Source organism: Patagioenas fasciata, chromosome 14 (assembly GCF_037038585.1).
Source record: "Patagioenas fasciata isolate bPatFas1 chromosome 14, bPatFas1.hap1, whole genome shotgun sequence".
In the NCBI taxonomy this organism is placed as follows: domain Eukaryota; kingdom Metazoa; phylum Chordata; class Aves; order Columbiformes; family Columbidae; genus Patagioenas; species Patagioenas fasciata.
Window position 1 is genome coordinate 15,479,027 of NC_092533.1, and position 19,215 is coordinate 15,498,241.

At 40.0% G+C, this 19,215-nt stretch overlaps 1 protein-coding gene across 1 annotated transcript in view; it reads right to left on the bottom strand.

The window, feature by feature from the left end:
- The window catches only part of KCNIP1 (potassium voltage-gated channel interacting protein 1), a 374,244-nt gene that overhangs the window by 316,542 nt on the left and 38,487 nt on the right, over positions 1–19,215 (bottom strand). The gene's annotated exons all lie outside the window — the stretch shown is intronic.

The window sequence follows — 19,215 nt, forward strand, 5'->3', positions numbered from 1 at the left end:
ACTGCCCCAATTTACACTCGACTGCTGTAGCTGGCTGTGTTGCCAGGTACGCGTTTACATGAGTGTTTCATGCAGTGGCCACAAACCTGCACTTCAAATCTCCAGTATTTTTGCAGCTGTATGTCCAGTTCAGCACCTCACTGCATGAATTCTGCAAGCTCATCCACATTAGTTTAACTCTGAAAATACTGAAGACAAGTTTTGCTGTTGAAGACAATGTTTCCGTACGGACATGCTTCAAAACAAGGGTAATATAGATGTACAGAACACACTGAAGAATTTTTCTCTAACAGTTAAATGATTCTGAATCACGTAGTGACTGAATATTTGGGAAAGAAACTACTTCAATAAAACACGATAGCTCACTCTGGAGTGGTACCATCAACATAAAATGTCATCTGTAGTTATCAATACTAATGAAAACTAGCCATGATTAGCCAAGGATATGCATTCAAAGGTTAAAAGTGGGTTTGCATGGATATATTACAACCCAAACTATTTTCCCTGGGAAAAAACAAACAAACAAAACACAAATAAACTGGGAACTTATGATTAGAGTACTTATTTCACATACTAAATCAAATATAACCCAGGAAAAAAAAAATCAGTTGAACGAACCTATATTACAGGACCATGGAGCAACCTGACTGCGACCCCTCGCTGCTGCCACTGACTTCTAGCTTTCTATCTAGAATCCCCTCACTATTGCAGAGCACACACTGCCAAATGCCTTGGGAAGAGGAGGGATTTCCATCCAGAATTAATAGCTGCCCCAGTTCCCAACACGGACGGTAGAAATGGGTTTTCCCACAGCTACCTCTTTGGTCAAACACTTGGAAATAACCAGTTGAACAGCCTGATGAGAGTTGCTTTTGCAAATCATTTTCCACCACTTTGAGCTACAAATGTATGAAGACTGACCACCAAAGCTGAAGGTAATAGAGCTTTCTATACACTTCGTTTTTCTCTGCACCCTCCCTTCTTCTTAAAGACTCAAGTTCAAAGATTTTAGCCAAGCAAACCCAGGCAGTTGCAGACAACAGGGCTCATGTGGCCAGATGCTCCTCAGGAGCATTTCTTCCTGTGTCCCCTTCTCCCGCAGCAGTCACAGCAGATGTGCACGGGGACCGACACCAGTATTGTCTCCCAGGAACACAGGGAGAACTTGGTGCTGTTCCTCTTCCTTTGCACGCAACCCACCAACAGGATGAGCGGCTACAACCTTGTTAAAAACCAAAACAAAACCCCTAGCCCTGGAAAACAAAGCACTCCCCTGACAAAAAAAAAACCAAACACCACCACCACAAATACATTTAAGCATTTTGACTGATTACTCTTACCAAAGAACAGTCAAATTTCAACAGAAGCTTTGAGTCCAGGCAGGGTACTCTAAGGATGGGTAAATACGCCAAAATCTGAGACTGCGACAAAAAAATGTTTCTATTTTAAAAGTTGTTTTATGGTTATTTGCACTTCCTTGCTTCCAAGCAGCAACTTCTATTAGTTTGTTGAAGTGTCCCTTCTCTTCACACTTAGCTTTAGCTTCAGTTGCCATATGCACTACAGTACGATCATCTCCAGATTTCGTATAACGAGCTTGAAATAAGTGATTTAGCTTAACGCCATATAAACATTAAGTCAGTCATAATTACCCTTCCATTCACCCCTCCATTTTTTATTTGACGTATCTTTATTCATTCGGCCATAAATTACTCCGTGCATATTTAAGCAAAGACAGTGTTTTAAAGTATTTGGACACAAAAAGACTTAAACTAATTTAGTCTATACTTTAACACCACACTGATGAAATATTAAAACTTAAATACTTCATTTTCAGAGGACAGGGATACTGTTTTAAAAGAAGCTGACACAAATAATGGTACACACTAATAGGATTAAAATTCAGTTATAATTTAGTAAATATTTATGAGACTTGCTGCTCTTCAGTTATGTCAGAGCAACACAGCTTAATGGAGTTTTTGCCTCACAAACTGACAGTACACCTTCAACTGAGGAATAAGCATGTTCTCAGAAAATCACATACTGCTGATTTTATTCCTCAGTGTGAGGCTGATCAGCAAAAAACAAGCTCAATGCTTGAGTAAATTTCTACCTTCAGCAGCTGGGTTTAGAAGCAGAGTTTATTATTTATTTTACATTTGGCTTCCTATTTCCTTGCATCCACATAAAATGCAATTTGTAAATATTAAAAATTCAAACAGAAAAAGTAATTGTTGTAAAAATTTTATTAAGCATGAAAGCATTAATTCAAGATGTTACTCAGCAAGAGAGCAGTAGATGGTACATCGTCCTCTCCTTTGCAGTTCTTCTAAATGGGCAAAGAACTCAATGCACAAGAGAGAAAGCCAGCTAATTTGTTTAAATTAAAATTAAGTACACTGAGAAAAGCTGAAGGCCTGTCCATTTGAAGCCAATCCCACCAAGGGCAAATACTCTGATCCATGCAGTATAGCCCCTTGTACTTGCATCAGCCTAAGTCAGTCCATTTCTCATTAACTAAGGCAAAGCAGCTGGAAAGAGGCACAGGATGGCGAGATGGTTTCTGTTCAAACTCATCCCCAGCTGGCCAGCGAACGGCAACCATTCGTATCAACCCATACCAGAGCTTCCACCTGCCCAGGGAGACCTGGAACTTCAGCTCACGCATTTCTAGAGCCCTTAGACTTTCACGGTAGAACTTCAAGATATTTTACCAACAGGAATTTCGTAAAGCAAAAGAGGTAGAGCTGTTGGTTAGATGAGCTAAAGAGAAAAACGATACAAGACAGATACCTTCTGTTTGTCCTTTATCTCCTAAAAAACACACACACAACTTTTGTTCCCAGAGCAATAACGTGTGCTCAGGAGTCTATTTGATCCAAACACATAAAGCCAAACAGAAGCTGGGATAACGTGCCTTTCCCTTTCCATGGAGATGAACCCTGACCAGAAAGCCTGGGTTTGGAGCAGAAGGACCATTTGACAAGGTCTGAACAAGAAGTATGTTTTTGTTAAGACTTTTAGATAATGAATATTCTGCAATCAAAAAAACACAAGTGCTTGTGACATCTCACTGGAACACTGACACAACAGAGGGTAAGTTTATCTGGATAATTCTGACAGATTAATACCAAGCGTCCTTAACGTAGCAACAGAAAGCATGATGTAAATGTACCAGACTGAGGCACTGATAGAGTGCTGGAGACAATTTATCCTTCCAGCTCTGTGTTAGGACACAGTACCTGCTGAGGGCACCTGCTCACCTCTAATGACTCCTTTAATTGCCAGAAAACTGGAAAGAAGAAAAGCAAACAAACAACCCACACCCAACCAACCAAAACCCATTCACAACTTGCCTCTACCAAGCCATGGGTGGAGAAGTGCAGAAGCAATTCTGGTTTTAACACCTGCCAGGACACTCCCAGCTGAAAAACACTGTTTGTGTTTTACCCGCTTGGCTGGTGCTGTTGCAGTGTTGATCACATTGTCAGGGCTGCCATGGAGTGACCTCCATTCTTATTAACAAATGCACAACAATCCCGGACCACACCAGATGGAAGAATAGAGATCGCAACTGGGGGTACTCCCTGTTTAATACTATGTTTTGCTTTTAATCCTGAATAGCACTACAACATTGAAACTTCACAGAAATTTCACTAAAGACAAGAAATTTTAGATAAAGAGCATATATAAACTGTATCAAGAACTTTCTTCCCTAGTTGATCTTATAGAAGAGGTCTAATATTAAAATATTCTTCTTGTACAGACAAAGGTGTGCATAGAAATTAAAACCAGATGATAAAAAAGAAAGTTTTCCATACAGCAAGTTATATCCTCTTCAAATAGTATTATGAAAAAAAGATACAATAGCAGCATTGTTCTTTCATTCTTTTGTGACTTTTAAAGGTAGATCTATACTATAATTTATGGTTTTGTTATTTCATAACTTCAGTTTCTAATAACACATACTTTATATGGCTTAAGACTGTAAGTTTTGCAACACATACAGAATTTGAAATTGATCCTGCTAAAAGTACTTGAATAAGAAAATAAATCTACAAAGATACATACTTGGATGTTCATATGCATACTAGAGTAATAATATTTGAAAAAAGTAATAAATCCAGCATTTTGACTGTCTTCGTGAAGGACTGTCCTTGCTTGAAGGTGTCTTGGGAAACTCTCAAGCAAGCTTGTAATCCTCTCAGTATTATCTTTTCTGAGTGCATGTGGCCAAGAGCTGCTCATCCTGCACCGGTTCTACTTGTTGAGATACCAAAAACCAGCAGTGCAGGCCAGTTTAGCTCCAGAGAGCTAAACCTCTTGGGCCCAGCAGCTCATTGATCAGTTTTGGTTGTAAAGCAAAGAGAACTCTAGTTAAAACAGTTGGTATTTTTGGTTGTTGGTGTTTTCATCTCCTCTACCCCACAGCACACCACATCTTGAGCCAGTACCAACACTTCCCAGCTTGTGAGCACTACGTTACTGTTTTGTACTCTCCAATAATGTTAACAACCAAGCAAATTTAAAGATCAAGGCCAGGCTAAGTGAAATTTACTGCTGCTTACAGCATACTGCTTGTTGTATAGAGTGACGGTACATCACATTACAATCATTCAGTACTACTGGACCCTAAAAAAAAAAGAAGCGTATCGTCACATAGCACAGGAATAACATTGCTTCTATGAAATAGGATGAGCTGTGTTCAAAACAAACAGGAAAGCGACGGAGCCCACATAACACAGCAACGCTGCTCTGCGAGAGCATGGGGCACCGTGCACACAAACCCACCCAGAGCCCTCTCCTCCCTCTTATCCCCACTGCATTATGGTGCCTTCTAGCAACTCATTCGCTGACTCTTTTTCTAAGTGACAGTGGAAGAAAACTGCGTGTGTTTTCACAGACACACTTAAATTAAAAACACTGACATACACTTCACTGAAAAGTGAACTGAAAAGATCTATTTTTGCTTCTTTTGATCCTCAATAGATAAACTATTCTTAGAAATGAAGTGCCAATGTAATTAGATAGGCTAATTTTAGAAATGCTGGCTAGCTGGGTATTGTCTTGAGAAATCTTTCTCAAGTAACGTAGACTCTTAAAATAACAGCAATTAAGAATGCATGAATCAAATTGCACAGAGCTCAACCTTAAAAACAAGCAAACCCCAAAATATTACTTTAAACAATTTGATTACACAAGAAAGCATTATCTGCACAATTCAGAGACTAACGTAGTTTCACGTTTCAAAAGCTGTACATTTTGCACGTTCAGGAGAGCAGTGAGCTATGCTGTAACTACAAGAAACTGTGCAGGTTTCTCCACGATGAGGTTTAAAATATTTTCCTTGTCAGAGAGTCTGTACAAAGATCCTCAAGATTTGAGAGGGCATCAGCTTCCGCATCTCATTTGTCCTGAAACAACCTGGTGTTTTCATGGTATAATTTGTTCCTTAGTTTTATCTATACTGAATGAAAATCATCATATAACAATCTTAATTGTAGGAATTAAAGAAACAGCTTCTCAGAAGTGTTACACAGAGCAGCCTGATTGGGGAGGCAGAGGCTCAAAATAATGTGACAAAATAACTTCTGTGGGAAACATGAGTGGTGTAAAATGGAAAATGGGGACAAACCAGAATAAACTAATGGGAGATCTACTGAGTACAGCAGATGTTTACACAGCTAAGGCTGACTTTACACCACTGGTATCCACTAGCACTGTGGTCTTTGAGGAGGGTATGTTACAGGAAAACACAATCACCAATAATGCAAAGCAATGGTTGCTGGTTCAAGAAGAGGAAGAGAAGTGCCATGAGATAGGAGGAAAAAAATTAAAAGAAAACAATGTAAATAGAAATGACAGCAAGACATCTTTCAACACCTATCTTACAGAAAAGATGGCTGCAGTAGCAGAAAAGAGTTCTGATTAATATTAACCAGGCAACTTTAATGCGCAAGCCTTTTGACCCTAACTGACAGGAAAAATTAATCTTCATAAAATAATAATAATAATAATACAAAAGTGTACAGATAATTTCTTTAAACCTGCTGAATTTAATTAATACAAGTTAACGACCATTAAAAATATAACTAAGTTATAACACAGATTAGGGGGCGAATTTCTGCAGACTTCATTTTGCATTTAAAGATAGAAAATCTTTTGAAACAGATTAACGTTCAGAATCACTCTGTTCCTTAATGTGTGAAGTGAGCAATGGCAGAGAGACTGAAAAGAAAAATAAAAATATAGATACCTCTCTACTATGTTTTCAGCAAAAAGAAGTTTTATGACTGCTTTGCGCTGAGTCTAATAACTTGTGCACACCAAATGGGTGAAAGATACGGTTATGAAACGACTCTCCCAATACCACAGAGCTGTTTCACAGAGCTCCATCCCAATGGTTCTCACCAGCTGCCACCACTGCCCTGGGGACCAGGCGAGCAACTGGTGCTGCCCCTTCTGCACTGGTGCTCACGGTCAGTAGGGCAGGAGAAATTCTTCCTCAAGGAAGAATTCATGTCCCCACTTCTGAACTGGGCAGTGACCATCAAGGTGGGTTTAGCAAACTGCAGCAAAGGCACAGGGGACCCATCAGCTGCCCGCCAAGCCCAAGGCTGCTTCAGCATCTCCCGTCTCGCTCCAGGTACCGTTCTGTGCCTGCACAGACCCACACGGAGCTGCTGCGGCCAGGGAGGGGGCACTGCACAAGCGCTTCTTTCGACCACATACTGTCTGGATCAATGTTTGAGATTCAAAGAGACTACAAATCAGTTTTCTACCTTGCCAGGGTCTCATGCAGTCCAACTCATTACACATTCTTCAAGCATCCTGAGAGCCTGGGAGGAATCTACTCTTGTTTTACAAAAGTTTCTGGGGAATTTTCCCTGCTAGCACAACCTCACAGCTTTGCATCCTCAGCACAAAAAGTAACACCACCACCACCACCTGATCCTGTTCAGTGCAGATCATACTCCCACAACAGTTACACCATCTTTCCTTTCTCCTAGTCCATGAATTTATAAAAGCAAAGTAAGGAGATATTCAGAATTGCACTATATCTTATATACTTACAACCAAGGCAATCCAACTTCTTGGGTGCTCGTGTCTGTTATCTTTATGTAATAAATTTTCAAATATTAAAAAATAATTTTTAAAAAAGAATGAAAATACTGCAGAGTCTCTGATCTTCTCTACTGCTAGCTGTCTCAGCAAGTACCTAGAATCCTTTACCTCTGGTAAATCCATTCTTTCATCACAGGACCAGCTCTTCTAATCCCAGACAAGGCAATTGTCCTATGAGTTATATGAGCCAAGCAGAATTAAGATCCTATAACTGAGTCAAGTGACTACTGGCAGTAATTTATAAACCTTGGGGCATTTAGCAGCTCATCACTGGTTGAGATAATAATGGGGAAGGAGCATTTTCATAGTTGAATTTATTCCTGAAAGACAGAACGTGTCCGTGTCAGGTACACATGCTCATCTGAAGTCTTGGCTGTGCTCATAGAAAGATACCTTACCCCCCAAATTGCAAAAGGCACTCTGCTCCTCTAGATACAAATATCAGATAGAATCGCACAGAATCACAGAATGTTCGGGATTGGAATGGACCTTGAAAGATCATCTAGTCCAAGAAGCAGATACCCTAATCTTCCTATACCAGCTGCCAGGCTGCATGTATTTTCCTGATGCTACCTTAGTTTTTAAGCCACTTAGGATTTGCCCTTCTTGGTTGTTGATAAAAATACTGCCAACACCTCTCAGAAAATGTGGTATTTTGATTCCCTGATCCATTCCCATGAGCATCATCAGTTTGGCTCAGTTAAATTCATCCTGCAAGTCAAGAACGTGCTTACAAACCAGGAGGAATTCAAAACTAAGGCTGTCATTTTCTCACTGAAAGGTTTAGTCCGTAAGAGGCAGGGTGGAAGGGGTGGTAAAACTGCAGTATTTTGCAATTTACATGTTAGGGGAAAAGTAAAAATAAAAACCCCTAAACACTTCAGAGTACTCCCAAAAATTGGATCTCTTTCCTAAATAGGCTTTGTAAGTGTTTTCCCCATATGCAGATTCTTTTTTTTTTTCTTGAAAAGAGAGCAGATATTTAAAGCAAACAGTGTAAATCTAAACATTAGTTAGTATTTGCTATTAGTAGCCATCTATATAACAGATCAGTTCCACTTACTGTGCGCAAAGATGTCATCTCCAGTTTACCCACAAGTCACCCTCAAAATTGGATTCTCTTTTTTGGCTGATGGCACCTGTCCATAGCTATGTGTTCCCTGGCATTACACTGACTGTATTTGTAATAAAAAGACTTTCCACCAAGCTACATAGCAGGCAGTTTGCCTTGCAATTGAAATAGTTAAAGAGAGAAGCAAAATTTAAAAGGCTACACATATCAAGACAAGTCCTGAATTCATTGTTGCCCGTGTTCTTCATTCTAAAGAAATATGAGAGACAAGCATGTCCCATAAAGTTCAGCACCACAGCACAGAAGGATCGGGGATGTGTGCTAAGCCCTGAAGCAGATGGAGTGATGGATGACAAAGAAGTTTTAAAGTATTTCAGCTTCTTATCTACCTCTTTGCAGTATATTGGGGAATAAAAATCAAAAACCCATCCATTTCCAAAAGCTATTCACAGGCTCAGAGATAAGGAAAGCTCAGTGCAGGGTGCGATCTCAACATGTGCTTACGGTAACATCAGCTTTCAACAATGTCTTATGACAGATTTTGGTTCCTGTTACTAATCTTCCTAGTCGGATATCATCCCTGCAGAGTCATGATTACTGAGCTCCGCAACTGTCACAAGCATGAAAAAGGAAGCTGAATATTGCTCCTCATTTCTTCTGATCTTTCTTATCATCCCCTATTTCCCTTTTCAAGTAGACTCTGCTCATAATTTCTCTTCTTCCCCATTATTTGCTTTCCTTTGGTCTTCTTTCTGTTTCCCAGCAGAATAGATAGTGGCCTTAATGATGCAACAGAAAAACATGCGCATCTCTATGATTCTGGTTCCTGTACACCTACAAGCCCTATCAGTTGGATTCAGCATGGCAGATATTCAAGCATTTTTTTTAAAAAGGGCCAAAATTGACTGCTAGTAGAAGAAAGTAAAAAAAAAAAAAAAGACAGCACATTATCCCCAGTTTTAAGTCTGTTGTCATCAGAGAAAAGATGTGGATGTAAAAGTATCAACACATGCTTTATTCCATTGTGGAAACCATCCTTCACCACTCAGGTTAGCAGCCTGCAGAGCAATTCTCTACAGGTTTAAATGGGCCTGCAATTAAATAAAGGTGTCACAGCACATTTCCTCGCAGACCTTTCCCGAAAAGCACTGGCAGGCTCTGTAGGAGTCATTCACACCACCACCCCACCTCAGTCCTGCCTTGAAGGCATCACGTCTTCTAGAACTTGACCACACATATTATTGTATTGAACTACTATGTTAAATGTAAGAGTGCCTTCCCTATGATGGTAACTTTTGTCTAGAAATGACAATGGATCCAGGAAGTTACTTCCAAAAATTCTCTAAACCTTAGTAGTCCCAGACAAAACCGAAAAGTCATGCTTTCTCTTAGAAGCCTGTTTCTAGGGTTTTCAGCATCCTGCTAGGACGCTATTTTAAAGAGAAGATGCTGAAGAACACAGGCTGTTTTCCATGCAAGTTACTTTCAAGAGAAGCATCACAAGATTCGGTCTATTTCCAAGGGAGCTGCTGCTACTAAGAAAACTGACAATCATTCCACCTCCTACCTTTTCCCTTTTTTTGAAAAAAATGACTGCAGCAAAACGAAAGTAGCCTGAAGTCATTAGAAGAAGAGTGTTACTAAGCTCTGTGAACCATGAAGTATATTGAGAAAATCCAGAACTTTGACTGTAACACATACACATTTGATAGGAAATGCAACAAGGAAAAGCAAATCATGACTACTAAGATGGTATGAAGTATGGGAGAGCTCTGGTTGAGGGGCACGAGAGGCTGGCCAGTCTCAGAAACAAGTCCAAAAAGCTCAGTGTAAATCTGGAGCTATCCAAAAGTTTGTAATGTCAAAAGCAATGAATAGGCCCAAAGGAAACCAGAATACTTAGCACAAAGCCTACCACCTGTTTTGCCCAACAAAAAGTCTGGCATAGAGCTTTTTTTCCCCCCACACATAAGGTCAATGTAATTGAATTCAAAGCTGAAGTTGTTAACTACTCAAAACCTGCTTGCCAATGCTTTGAAAGAGTCTTCCTTTCTACATACAAGAGAGAAATAGTAGGAATTATAAAACGTTCCTTTTTCCGAGCACCTGCTGCAGGTACCCAGATTTGTCTCAGCACCCCTGCTATAAGCAGGATATAAGGAAACTGGAAGGGAAACACCTTGCGGTAACATCATGTGGGCAAATGAGGCAATATGTGAAAGCAGCTGGATATTGTGTCATCATAAATTCTTGGCATGCACACGGTTCTAGTTCCTGTGCTATCTCAGCTCTCAAGCACCAATCCAGCGAGCACAGTCAGAGTTCAGATCTTTAAAAGTTTGCATGCAGTTGCTTTTTGGCCCATGAAGGCAATCGGCAGGACATCACATGGGAAATTCATGCCATTTTATTATTTGGGCATTAGAGAGGTCTTATGAGGTGAACAGCAGGCAGACACGTGCTGCACATTCTGGACCATGAGCACACCACATAAATGCAAGTTGCAAGTGTCCCTTTGTCTTAGTTTCCATTGTAATAATTTAGGGATCATTTTGAGGTCTTGAACTTGGCTCTCAAATTCTACAAGAAGTTTGCAAACCCCGCAAAAAATCTCAATCAATCCTCTTGCTTGTTCCAAAGGATAGTTCACCTGCCAGTTTCTATAGATTTTGAAGAGGTTTTGGCTAGCACGTTCTTAGTTATTTCCAAATATTTTAATGAAGAAACCATGGATAAGTTCCCACGTGCAGCTATTATCCTGGCATAATTACCTTTGCAGGAAACTGAACTTGTTAATTCAAATGCAAGATGCAAAACACTTGGTGTTTTATTGGTGCCATTTATATTGGCACCTTATACACACAGCTATTTAGTACATGACCAAAAAAAAAGTCATATACAGGAAGCTTATCAAACTTCCTGCACGTACTTTGTCAGTGCCACAATCTGTAAGCTTATTAGAGAGCCTCTGCATCAAAAGCAGGGTGGGGGAAAGGGAGAACTACAAATACGTTTTCATAAGGAGTCTGATTAGCCTCAAATAGTCTACACAGTAATACTCGATTATTTTCAGTAACCATTGATATGACATAGCACCTGGTGTGCCACAGACACCCAGTCTGTCCCCTCCCACGTCACCATTCGCTATTCCTTTAGCTTCTCCTCCAGACAAAAGGATGCCCATACCCATAGGTGGAGAAAACACAGTACAGATATTGATCCACTAGAGCACTGGTTCGTAATGTTTTTCCTTATCTCTTTTCTTCTTTTTCAGCAAACCTACAAGAAATACTACAGTAACAAATTATTCTATTTGTCACAAATTTGATTCAGTTGTTTACACCAAGTTTTAAATAGCATCACTTAAGGTCTGCATAGGGTGGCTGCACAGATCCTTTTGTTCAATTCAGTTGTCAAAAATACCATCTTGTAGAGCTCAGAGGGAACAACTTTTTATCTAGTATTCTTCACCCACCCTTATATATTAATATCTAAAAAAAAAATCCAACTGTTGTTAGAGACACCACCATCCCCCCTCAGTATATCTACAATTGAAGACCATTGACATGAGGCCCAATTCAAAGCTGCACAGTACCCATATTTCATGCACCATCCCCATGAACACTGCAGCTTTTTGTAACTGATCACACACATTTGAAGTTCAGGAAGCAGTTTTCACCTTTTCTTTCCTTTAGCCTAAAAAAAAAAAAAAAAGCTTATTCACCTAGAAATTGAATAAGAAAAGCAACACACTGGAAGAACCTGAGGGGAATAAAATAATTTTGCTAAGAACAAAGAAATCCAGGGAGAGTGCAGAACTGCTGAGCAAATACAAAGAGAGATAACAAAGATTAAACTTTGCCACTGTTTATGCCCTAAAGTAGTGAGCCATGGCATCTCATCAAGAGGTTTCCAAATACTCTAAAATGCCTCAGAAGTTCCCACTAAAGTGCAAGCACTATTAATTAAACTTACTAATGAAGGGCTGGGGTTTATAAGTTTGCTTTGGATGGAAATTGCCTGTCAAGACCAGTAAAAAAATTAACACAGAATGCTTGTATTTTCATAAATCTTCTTAAAAAAAAAAAACAAACAAACAAACAAACAAACAAAAAAAAAACCACACACCAAAAAAAACCCAAAACAACTACTCTATTGAGAATAGTCACATACAAACAGTTGATATTTTAGTTGGGAGGCTGAACTAATATGTTTGACTTGTATATATTTCCCAAGGCCAAGTAGAAAATACTTCTTTCTTGATTCAAAGTAAAGTTTTGGACAGAGGTCTTGCAGTTTTGCAAAAGTCCACACACATCCTCCGCTTCACTTTTACAATGTGACAGTGCAAAGGTTCAGGAAGTGTCCTAGAACCGCTTTTGGTTTCAACATCTCTGGTTTTGGCAATCAGAACTACGACGTGAAACTTGTTTTCATATATTCTTGTTTACTGCTCTCAAATTACAGTACCATGAGATGTGAAAGAGGATGAGAAGGATAAGAAAAATAACTTTTTAGTGTTCAACTCCCTTCCTCTGCAAGCAAAAGCAGAATTCGCACTATTGGTATCCAGTTCTCCAAGTACACATTTTTAAGTGCAGCAGAAACATTTCACTCTGCCGGGGATTCTGCTCAGCTACAAAGGCTGTCTCCTAGCGCCCTGCATTGCAAGAAATTGAGTCAATAGAATGAGGCTACAAATCACATAGGCATCAGCACTCACTGCACTTGAGATCAGAAAAAAAATAGCTTGGGTTTATGAGAATAAAAGGAATGTCCTTCTTTTAGTCACACTTGTAGTCATGGTTAAGAACAAGGTGAACCAGGGCAAAGCATTTCACACCAATCCTGTGTCAGACATTCTTCTCAGAGGCTTGTTAAACACATCCAGCCCTCCAAAGAACAGAACATGTCTTCCTGAAGGAAAGGATGTGCTGAAACATTTACGCCCTGGCAGCTGAGTAATTCTTCATTTCCATCTGCATTTTTAAAACAAGCAGCAAACCACATCATACCTCCTGAACAGAGCACTCATTCCATTCACTTGTAGCAAAGTCTCCTGCTATTGCAGAACCCGTTTTCCTCTACAAGTGCAGACAGGATGCACAAACATCCAACTCCTCCTGATGGTCACATATCAGCTCATCGGTCCATCCCTCCTCACAGCACTGCAGGGTCACCAGCAATAACACAGAAACCAAAAACTAAACACCAACAGTGAACACAGCACAAAGGTCCATGGAAGAAACACAGAGTAAAAGTAAGGAAATCTGACAGTTACAGAGTAAGGTCTGTTGGCTTTCTCTCCCCAGAAAAAAAGAATTAGTGCTGTCTCCTCTAACAGCACATTTTTTAATTCACATCTTCGAAGACTGACAACTCAGCCTGAGACAGCTGGCAAAACTAAATCAAATTTCAATTGATTTTCCTCTACATTTACATATAATCATTGAGAGGAGGAAGAATTTACACATTGAAGCATATTTTTTGTTAGTGAAAGGGAAGTCAACGTGGTGTAACTGAACCTATGCAAGCTGAATCAAGTCCATGCGGGTGTATTCCCAAACCTTCCTGGTGGGGAGAAGATGGATAAGAACTCAAGGTAGGAATGGTTTGTGTGCAAGTACAGCCTATATATATGTGTATATAGATGTGTATATATATGTATATGTGTGTGTACATATATATATGTGTGTGTGTGTTTCCAATAGCGCATATATCCTAGTGGCCCTAATAATTTGTTTTGCTCAGCTTTCATTCCACTTTTCTCTTTGTGAAGCTTACATTTGCACACAGAACTCCTTTTTGCTCTCTGTGGTAGAGTACATGGGTGTTAGGTATTTCCATCAGCTCATTTTTCCCCTTTCTCTGAGATGCAAACACATCTACATGGCACAAGAACCACTTACTTAACCACAGGTTCTGGCACCCAGGACCTCGCAGTACCAGGTGCTGCACTAAGAGAAACCAGCCCTGCAGCAAAACTGGGGGCAGAAGCGACATTGAAATGATCAAGCATCATATAATGACCTTTCATTTTTGCCTGTCCAGAAGAATTGCTTTTCCTGACCATTATCTGTGCTTTGTCTTGATATTTCAATCTTCAGTTACCAATAAAGAAAGGAAGCAAAACATTGTACCAGAAGCACAAAGACCAAGATTACAGAATAAAAATGCTGCCAACCCAAAGAGAGGACCAGAAGGAAAAGGTGGAGAACTTTGAAAATTACCTCTATTTCTGCCTCTATTCTATCAAGATTGTGCGTCAGGGTTTCTGATGTGTGAAAAAGCCAATTTCCCAGCAATTCCCTCCACCAAATTCCTGCCACACATCTCCCTCCAGTGCTCTCCTCCCGTGCTCCACACCCAAAGCAGCTGAGGCTTCTGTTTCTCTACAACAGCATAGAACAAATATAGCAGGGAATGTGCAAAAATACAAATCACAAACCATGTTCCTCTGACCTGCCCTGTGTCTCAGTCGCTCTTCAGCTGAGACCCCCATGTGCTGGAGAAGCCCAGCGCCAGTACCAGAGCCCTGCACAACATCCCTTCTTCCACAGCCACAATTAACGATCTCTGCTACCAATGGCTCATTTTTAATCACAGAGGAAATTGCTCCATAAGCGTAAAACTTATCTGCCATTAACTTCTTGGGGCAAAGTTACTTTGAAATAGATTAAAATTCCCCAGGTAAAGGAAGAGCTCAAAGTAATCATGTTACTTTCATGAGAAGTGTAGAGTAAAGCACAATAAAACATCTAAATATTTGGACTGTACACCAAAAGGAAATTTAACTGCTTCAGGGAACACAAAATCAATGTGATTATTTATAGACAACAGTCTCATTTACAGTAACTTTCTGCAACAATAATGTTAAGAAAAAGAAGATTTACTTTAATTCCGTATAACAGTCTGACTTGGGGCAAAAGAAAGAAAAAACAAATTATGAACTTTTCTATACAGAACAGGTGAGAATAGGAACAAAGGGCATTTCATTATATATTTATTTATTTATTTATCCTGCCATGAAGCTATTTAATTCCAGAAAAATTAGAAACATCACCATGCCTTGTACTCAAGTTGTCAATATCCAGGCTCCCCAAAACACAGAGGTTCTCCCTCGAACTAGAAAAAAGTTTTCATCATTTCTATAATGACTTGCTATAACCAGACTGTCTGATGTCCAGAACTGAGACAGTATATTAAGTCATGCAGAACGTGCTGGATTCGCTTGACTTGCGGCACTTGTGTGCAAATTGCATCTGCAGCAGTTCTGCCATAGCCAGGAGCCGTCAGACCGCACGTGGCCATGCTGCTGCCTGGGCTTCGTTACACAAATACAGCAGCTCTATTTAGTTTCAAAAAGTAAAAAGAAAGAAGTCATAACAACTCTCTGATCTCTTCTGTTATACAGTACTATGGAATTCTACTCATCTGCTCAGCAATAACATTCCCATAGGCTTATTTAACACCACAGACTGTCATGTCTAAATATCTTATTTTGTGAAAGCTTCTTTGCATTTATCCTCTTTTCTCCCTGCATTTTGTCAATTTGGCGAACTATCCAACACAGGGAAAAGACAATTTTCTTTTCAATGGCCAGAATACATATTGAGTTACACTCAATTAATATACTGAGTGCCTTCCATTAAAAAATTACATTTCATTAACCTATTTGGCCTTAGGATAATAAGAAAGAAAATGTTGTACCTATTCTACAGATGAGGAGCTGGAAGCCCTTACTTCAGATACAGTACCAACACTGAACAGACAAGGTTCAGAAACAGAAATTTACCCATTTCACTGCAGAAAGCAGCTTCACAGATGACAGCAGAGACCCTCAGCACCAGAGTCAGCCCTCCATGCCAGACTGGATGACCATCTGCCCTGGTGATTTGGCAATGCTTACGCCTCCCAGCATGAGCACATGGGCCCTGTATACTAGATTTCATGCTTGATTGTATCAGACAGTTGCTGTGCTAAGTTCACAAATTCAGTAAAGGCCTTGTATCTAAGAGCATATGCTCTTATTCTGATTGAAAACCATGCCCTTATTCTCCAAAATCAGTATGTATCCATAGATGGATGCAAAAAACAGGTAAGCATCCTCTCTAACTTCAGTTTCAATACACAGCAGTAAAAGAGTTCTCAGTAACTTCAGAGAGAAAATTAAGTCCTACTGCAGCTTTATGCTTAACTACAACACATCACAGGAGCCCATCACGGCACAGCTACCATTCACACAGGGAATCATCACAAGCGCGCATCCACCACCCTGGGAAGCTGGAGGCCAAACAAACAACTCAAAATCTCTGCTTATGTATCTGTGACAAGTTCTGAGGACTCCCTCAGCCCTCCTGAAACTGGCAAGTTACCAGCAAGTGCAGCAAACAGTTTGTTAATTTAGTTATTTAAAAGGAAGCAGCTGAGTCCTGAAGTTTGCCAGTGCCTGATTCAGATATGCCAACACTTAGGACATCCCCCTCCTCCTCCTAACTCGCATCATTTTTAATATTTGACTGTTCCTTGTTCAACAGCCACAGCTTCTCTTTATGATGCCCATTAAAAATGACAATGTACTACGCTGTGAATATGTTTCAATTAGGAAAGTGGGAGCTAATAACTTTGCGGGGCTCTCTGAAGATCCAAACAACTGTTCTCATTTCACAGCTCACTGATTCTTTAGAAGCACCAGAAAGTCCTGGAAATAAAATGACAATACTTACTGAACTGGCTCTGCCTCACAGCCATTTAGTTTTACTTATGCCCAAACATGAAAACAACCGTTACGAATGATCAGCTTAGAAGAATGGAATAAGCAGTTCTGAAAAACATACTGTTTGGTTTGGAGTTGTTTTTTTTTTCCTCTTTTCCCCTTTTTAACTCCTGAACTGCTCTTTACATTAGCGCCAAAAGGGAGTTCAGAGTTTCCAGCAAGATCCACCTGTTACATGGGACAGTGTAATGCATCACAGGTCACCTGCAAACACTAAACCTCTAGTTTATGTGATATCACTGCAATGAACTTCACTAGCACATGGGGTCTGAGCTTCCATATCACAGCAAAGTCAGTTGGATTCCCTGGGAGGGTTAAGAGTCCCCTGAACTAACACCCCGCAGTGGCCAGGCCCTGGCACAAAGAATTCTGCACTATACATGGTGCAAAGGCAAGGGTTTGGATATTCACTACAGGGTATACAGTAAATAAACACTAGAAACCCTTCTCATCTACCACTGCTGTCATGTTTACAGTCTCTTCATATTCTTTAGTTACAAAACAAAGCTACAATCCTTGTGTACTAATGTTTGCACAATTTCTCTTTCAGAGCCACGTGCCTTCTTCTCCCACACTTTTTCCTTCCACTAGCGCTTACAGAGAAAATAACTCCTCAGAAATATTTATCTTAATTCTCTGTGTCTGATAGCTTCTTGCAGTTCTGGAGAATAATAATTTAAAGTGTAGATACTTCACTAACTTACAGGCACAGCAGCTTTTTCCAAGTTGAAGTATTGCTCGTTTTTTAAAGAACCATGAGCAAACTATCCCTCAAATTTAATTTATTTTGGCCTTAGCCAAAGGGTTTAATACAATGGAATAAAGTAAGTGGGAAGCATAACATTGAAAAGAAACTTGTTTGGATTCAAAATAGAGTATTTGAAGTTCAGAAAAGCCTACTCTGACAATTTCTTTCCTCTTTCTTCCCCCAATTACAGACAGGGATCAAACATTAAAACAGCTCCTCAAGGAAACCTTGCTCCTCAAGGCCCCTGCAAAACTCTTTATTTTGGCTAGAAGCTGGTATTTGCGAAAGGATGTTAGACCAGGAGGGGCTGCTGCCTTTAGCCCCAACAAACCCTAAACTGGTCTCGGTTTGTTCTGCCCCTCGTACTCAGAGAGTGCTCAGGAGCTCAATCGGACCAGCAGTGACCCAACACCCTCTCTCTGGGTCACTGTGAGGCTATTTTAGCCTATAAGACAGAATTACAGTTTATAACACAACAAAAACATTTAGTTTGCCATTAATACAGCTCTCACGCACACCCTGGACTTGCACATTTGCAGCGTATGTGAGAGGAAAAGAAACAGGGAGAAGATGTGTGGCACCAGACATGAAGCGCAGCTTCTGTCCATTCCTATAAATGGCCCGTGCACCTCAAAGTGAGCCAAAGCACTCTGCCCCCGCCTCCTTCAGTGCCCTGAGGAACTCTGAAGATGTCAGTTCTATTTTGCCTGTGGAATCCACAAATTTTGTGTTCACTTTGCAGTAGAACTCCTTAGTGCAACAGCTCAAAATGGATCCGTGTGTATTAGGCATGGGAGTTAAGGAGAGCAGGCACAAGAGACAGATTTGAAGATTGGTGAATTGTAGTGGGCAGGGGTTACCTTGGCTTCTACCTTTGACTCCTGAATTACACAGTCCCAAAATCACTTTTACTAAAATCATTAAAGGCATGGCTTCTGTTTGAGCCAGAGCTTGCATCTTTGAAACATCTGGTCTTTCTTTACCCAAGTATCAAAACATGATTGAAAATTCCACCCAACCAGATACTGTTTTATCTGGAAACACATTCTGTTCATCAGGGTCTTTTTCCAACCTTCAGATGTCGTGCTTTAAATTTAGCTACATCACTTGTCAAATATTAAAAAATGACTATGGTCATCAATCTTTCCAATCTAGATCATGGTAGCAGGCTTCATCTTACTCAGCTTTAAATGCCTAACAGATAATTTTCTGAATCCAAGTTAGCTTTGTGTGCTCTCTTCTGCATCAATAATAATAGAAAATGTCCTTTTGGGGGAGTTTCATCTGTTATCTTCAGACAGCATGAACTCTCTGAACAAGCCAACTTGAAAACTTGTACCAAAAGCAAGCCTGGAAGATCAGTTTAAGCTGAAAGAGCTAATTCTTAGATACCTAAACAGGGTGGAGGGGATCCTACCCTTGTTTACAAGGCTCAGAACTCTTAATGCTTTTACTGGATTAACTCATTTCAGTTCCTTCAGTCTCCCAATAAAA